We start from the raw sequence: 6,680 nt of genomic DNA, 5'->3' as shown, positions 1-6,680 counted from the left end.
ATAGATAGTTTAAAATAAGCAATACTGAATCACAACTTTCCAACAACATCATGACTAAACTAGTGCTTGTAGGAAACCAAAGAGTGCAAGCCTAAGCAAAAACTTAGGCTTTTTAGTCAGCCTAAATTTTCCGTTCCTCCCTTAACCTCCGAAGAGAGAAAATATAAACAATTTGCACCCCCAAACTCACCAACCCAAAAAGAAGCCTACAACATAGAATATTATCCCTTCTACTCACCCCTAAATTCTACGACATGGACAAGTATCATTAATTTTACAATAACCAATTAGTAGCAGCCAATTAGCTACTAGGCCTCCTCCATCCTTCCAATCAAATGCCAATTTCTGGCTTGAGAATGTTGGTTTTGATTTCTTTATTAGGAAGGACCACACCTCCATCATTGTATGCCTCATAAGAAACATGGACATCCTCCCCCTATATGGTCATGTTTCCAATGTGAGCCCTTTGACCAACAATAGAGTGCCAACCAATGTTACTTCCAGACACACAAGCATGTTTCTTGATGTGCACTCTACGCATAATGGCGCATTGTGATAGTCTCACTCCTTCCTCAATCAAACTGGCTCAGCCAATGGCCACATATGGCCCAATTAAGCAACCCTCACCAATATATGCAATGTTGTCAATAATCACATTTCCAACAAGCTTAACCCTAGTTGCTAATTTATATAAGGTGTTTCTTCGAAGAGAATCTAAGTAGAGCCTTAGGTCATAATTTGTTATGAAACCAGCTCACAAAAAGATAGAAAAGAGAGATAAACGCCTTAGAATTCAGCCTCTTCGAGGGGGCAACCTCCTTCACATTACACAAATGAAAAATTCTTTGATGATACAAGTGACAATACCTCCTTTCTATATATAGGAGTCTAAGGGGTCATAATATAATCAGAGCCGACATAACAATAATAATGTAAGGGTACAACAATAACAATAGTGGGCTTCTATGGGGAACAATAATAACAATATGGGTACTACATGGGCACAACAATATAATAAGGGTGTTGCATTAATAATAATAAGGGCTTACACTAGTAGTATAGGGACCTAACATGCCCCTCTCCTTTAAAAAGTGTTGTCCTCAACGCTTGAGTAGTTCTTGATGCTTCTATATAAAATTATTGTCCTCCCATGTGGAATATTTAGTGAGTAAGTTCTTCCACTTCATGAGATACTCTGAAGTTGATCGATTTTGTAGCTATCGGGTTCTTGTTTTTGTGACTGCTCCAGGCTCCAATATGATTTTTCCTTCCTCGTCAAGTTCTGGCAATATTGTTTGAACTGAGATCTTATGCAAAATTTGAATGAGTGGCCACACTTATTCGTCCTTCTTCCACTTTCCTTTGATTGGATGACTTTCAAAAGAAATGGGTCTTTCATCTTGCATTAAAACAGCACCAATTCCACTTCCTAAAGCATCACATTACACAATAAAGGTTTTTGTGAAGTTTGGCGTAGCTAAGATCGGTGCTCGGCACATTGCCTCTTTAAGATGTTTGAAGGCATTTGTTGCTTCTGGAGTCCATGAAAATGCATCTTTCTTCAATAATGTTGTTAGAGGTTCTGCTATTCTCCCATAATTCTTAACAAACTTCCGATAATACCTTGTCAACCCGATAAATCCTCGCAGATGCTTTATGGACGTGGGGATTTTCCATTCTTTAATGGCTTTAATTTTGCTAGGGTCTACCTTAACACCTTCATGAGATACAATATGACCTAGATATTCCACCTCTTGTACTCTAAAGGAACATTTGGATCTTTTTGCATATAATTGTTTCTCCTCCAATAGTTTGAGCATCCTGTCAACATGTTGAACATGACTCTTCCAAGACTTGTTGTAGATTAGTATATCATCAAAAAATACTAACACAAATTTTCTAAGGAAGGGTTTGAAGATGGAATTCATCAAACCTTGAAATGTAGAAGGTGCATTGGTAAGGCCAAAAGGCATCACCAAAAATTCATAATGACCCTCATGAGTTCTAAATGTTGTTTTCAGAATGTCTTCAGTCTTCATTCTGATTTGATGATATCTTGAACAGAGATCCAACTTGGTGAAGTAAATTGATGCATGCAATTCATCCAATAATTCATCAATGACAGGAATGGGAAATTTGTCTTTAATAGTGAGTTTGTTGAGCTCCCTATAATCTGGACACTTGCGCCATGATCCATCGTTCTTGTGCACCAATACTACTGGAGCATAGAAAGAAATTTAACTAGGTTGATTTATACCAGCCTCTAGCATTTCTGTAGCCATACATTCAATCACTCTTTTGGGCATTGGGATATTTGTACAGCCTGGTGTTTGGAGGAACACTTCCTAGAATCAAATGAATAGCATGATCATGATCACGAATAGGTGGGAGGCCTTTGGGAGTCTCCAATACCTTGAAATGATTGTCCAAGACTTTTTGGAGATATGGAGAAATAGATGTTTTTGATGTGGGAACCTCTAGCGAACATAATTGTATAATTACACCTCATTGTTCCTTCTTTAGAAGCTTTTTCATATCCTTAAAGCTAATTATCTTTCCCAGTTTCCCTGCAATACCCCTTAATTCAACTTCCTTTCCTTCTGCACAAAATTTCATGAAAAGTTATTGAAAAGTAAAAGCTATTGTACCCAATGATTGTAGCCATTGGACTCCTAGTACAACATCAACATGACCCATTGGAATGGAAATCATTGGGCTATTCAATACATATTCTCCCATGGATAGCTTGATATTATGGCACTTTCCAGAGCAATTTATGGTTCCTCCACTTGTAACCATCACTTGACACTCTGGTGCTGGATATAGGAAGCAATTCAATTCCTTGGCTATCTTACTATGAATAAAATTATGGGTACTTCCTGAATCAATCAAAACTATTACATTTTTCTTCTTGATATGTCCTTCTATCTTGATAGTTTTAGGAGTGGTAATTCTAGCCAATGCATTACAAGATATGGTCGGATTCATTTCTTCTTTATCTAGGATTTGTTCCTGGAGTATATCCTCTTATTTTGACATTTCTTGTTCCTTTTCTTCCTCCTCTTCACAATCTATGTAGAATAATTTCTTCTCAGCGCACTTGTGACCTTTGCTATCACAATTGTAACAAATCTCTTTTTCTCTTTTTTCTTCCAATTGTTGTTGTGTCAACCTTGTAGGTTGTGGAAGGCTAGGGGAAACAACACTTCCATCATTATAGTTGTGAGTGGTAGGCTTCATGGTTGCCATAATTTTTTTTTCCATTTTTCTTGCTACCTAAATGCCTTCTCCAATGAATTAGGTTCCGAAAGGTGATCCTCATGTTGGATATTATCCTTTAAAGTCCCTATGAACACATCAATCCTATGCTCCTCTGGAATATCTTTTACCCTTATGTTCAATTTTTGGAAGTCCTCAATGTGCTCCATCATTGAACCCTTTTGTTTGAGATTTATCAATTAGCTAAAAAAGGTGCTGCTTTTTGTATCCTCATAATGTGATATCATTTCTTATGTAAAAATTGCCCAAGTGACAATTTTTTTACGAGAGCAAAGCCATCGATACCATACAAACTGATTTGGTTCCAAAAATAAAGTTGCAATACATACCTTTTCTGTGTTTTTCACATTATGGAGATCGAAAAATTGCTCCGTCTATAGTATCCATGTTCCGGGATCCTTGCAATAAAACTTCCTCATATTGATTTTTGGAACATAGTGGATATTCAATTCAACATTACAGTCTATGAAATCATGATTAACATTTCTTTTGTTCTCATCATGAGTTTTATTTACTACCCTTTCACCATTAGCAACCATTTCTTGTAGCAACTTATTCAAATTTATCTTCAATTCTTCCATCTTAGCATCATGCCATTCATCTTACTGTCCATGTCATTCATCTTAGCTTCCATGCCATCCATATTAGTTTCCACTCCATCCATATTAACTTGCATGCCATTCATATTAGCTTCCATGCCATTCATCTTAGCTTCAGTTACCTTTTGTGAGAGTGAAATTTATTGTACTTGGTCTTGTAATTTCGATATATCATGTTGCATTTCTTCCTCTTCTTCACGATTCATGCTAGATCTTTCAGGTTTCTTACTAGGAGTTTCCATTTTCTTTCTTCGGGGCATCAATTAATGCTAATAATTCTTAACTATTCCCTTTGAATTCCGTCAAACTAATTTTTCAAACCAATCTTATGCAAAATTAAAAAAAAAAAAAATACACACCTTTTTTTTCACTTTGTATGAGCTCGATATTGAATGCGCTGTATATCTGTAACTGAGGATCTCAAATATATGAGATCACATCCTGTAGTAGCCCTTTGATTCCTATTTCTAACCCCGCAAGTCTGATATGCAGAAAACTACAGGCTGTCCTCTTTCTGAAACTTCTTACGAAATTTCAATCTAATGCTCAGAACAAAGGTTATGACTATTTGCCCCTGATCACCTGTTTTGAATGTAATTCTAGAGTTTACAAAACCCCTAACTTCCTCAGATCATATCTCCTAACATATATCGAGACAAGCTCTAATTTGGACCTGAACTTCAGAATGATTTTGGCTCAAATGGGTTTGTTTTTTAGCTTTTGAAACGTCATAGAAAAAAAGTTATAGTGAAAATTCCACGATGACCTGTTTGGAGTAGACAAACCCTAAAATCCAAAGCTCTGATACCACATGTTATGAAACTAGCTCACAAAAAGATAGAAAAGAGAGATAAACGCCTTAGAATTCAGCCTCTTTGAGGGGCAACCCTCCTTTACATTACACAAATGAACAATTCTTGGATGATACAAATGACAAGACCTCCTTTCTATATATATGAATCTAAGGGGTCATAATATAATCAGAGCTGAAATAACAATAATAATGTAAGGGTACAACAATAACAATAGTGGGCTTCTATAGGGCACAATAATAACAATATGGGTACTACATGGGCACAACAATATAATAAGGGGGTTGCACTAATAATAATAGTGGGTTACACTAGTAGTATAAGGACCTCACATAATTATAGTCTGTGGGTTGCCTAATATCTATCTAGAAATAAGGTAAAACCATAACTTAGAGTTGTTTCTCCTGTGTACTTTTTGGGAACACTATTTTTTCAATGGATTTGCATCTTAGCTCAATTGGTTCTAAAACACTGGGGTTTAGAAGGTATATTCCCACATTTATCATGTTACCAACAAAGACTCTACAGTTCAGAAGGTATATTCCCACATTGATCTTGTTACCAACAAAGACCCTAGGCTTCTCAACAAACCTCTCTACCTTTCGAGTGTCTTCGTCAAGAATAAAAACACCATATTTTGAGGGTTCATCAACCTAATTCAAGAGATCAATTATTTAATATTTACCTTACCAACCATAAAAAAATTGAACAAAGAGAGAATTTACATAATGAAATTATGAAAAGAAATTCCCTTGCAATTTGGCTTTTACAAAGACATTCCCTACAAAAAAACAAACCAAGGAAAATTGTTGCAAGTGAAAAGGGGCTTGAGGAAGTGTCACACGGAATGATTCGATCTTGCGGAGAATATAGACCTTCCTAGAATCTAACGATATCTAGTGACAAGCAAGCCAATCAAAAACTATCTTTCTCTAAATATGCATTTATAAACAAAGGCAAACAAGTGTTTAGGCCTACCTTGGGTCCAATGCAAGTTTGTGGAAGCCTTGCTCCTTTGATCCAAATGAGCTCCCTTGTTGCGAATCTGCAAACACAAACAAGCAAACAAATTAAATAGCACCTAAATAGCCAATATCATAAAGCATATCTAACATGATGATCAAGGAATTCATGAAACAAATGACATAGGACAATTTGTTGAGAAAAATGAATTTGATTGTATTAATTCAAATCAAAGAAGAACTTTACAACATGTGCCTTGATGTTGTACAAGCTCTTCCCAGGGTCCAACAAGAAGTCTCCTCTACTTTGACAAGTTTCACTCTCTTCCAAATGAAGCCAAAAAGGTATGTGATCTCTCCTCTCAAGCTTAACTAGGAAGTCTCAATTCCACCAACATTTACCCTCAAAAATGTTCAGCTTCTAACTTCCTTAGCAACCAGCCCAATGCCTTAATTTATAGTGCAATGGAGGGAAGTTACTAGGTTCTCCTTCAAAGGGATAAAGCTCTCCTTCAAAGGGATAGCTCCTCTCGTCAAGGGATTAGCTCCTTCTCTTTTAGGATGCATGAACCACCTAAGAGTGACCAATCCACGTCAAAATTCCTTCTAGAATCATCTAGAATTAACCCAAAGTGAGTTTTTTAGAATAAAATTGTGCCTTTTTGACTTTCACAGGGGTCCGCACCCACTCCTTTAGGGACAGAGCGGGAAGGTCCGCAGTTTTTGTGAACATGGGGTGCGGGACCGCAGGCAACAGTGAGAGAAAGTGCGGAACTAGAGCTTTATTGGTTTTTAATGTCTTTCTCTCATTTTCAAAGCTTGACTTGAAGATCTTAGGTCTGAGACTTTCTTAGGAGGACAGTACAAGTGATGATAGACCCATACTGACTGCAAATAATCATGGTGACGATATTTTTTGTAACAGATTGCAAAGTGCGAAGTCTGTAGTAGATGAGGATTTCATTTATCATTTAGGAAGAGTGAAGTACTTTATCATTTCGAGGATCATCTTGTGGAGAGCCCTGTCG

At 36.7% G+C, this 6,680-nt stretch overlaps 1 pseudogene; it reads right to left on the bottom strand.

The window, feature by feature from the left end:
• Positions 1–331: 331 nt before the first annotated feature.
• The window catches only part of LOC149227862 (mannose-1-phosphate guanylyltransferase 1-like), a 32,274-nt pseudogene continuing 25,925 nt past the window's right edge, over positions 332–6,680 (bottom strand).

The sequence above is a fragment of the Pinus tabuliformis genome, chromosome J, assembly GCF_031772625.1.
Source record: "Pinus tabuliformis cultivar Carrire ecotype Pingquan chromosome J, CPIR1, whole genome shotgun sequence".
Lineage (NCBI taxonomy): Eukaryota > Viridiplantae > Streptophyta > Pinopsida > Pinales > Pinaceae > Pinus > Pinus tabuliformis.
This window is presented reverse-complemented; position numbering and strand designations above follow the sequence as displayed.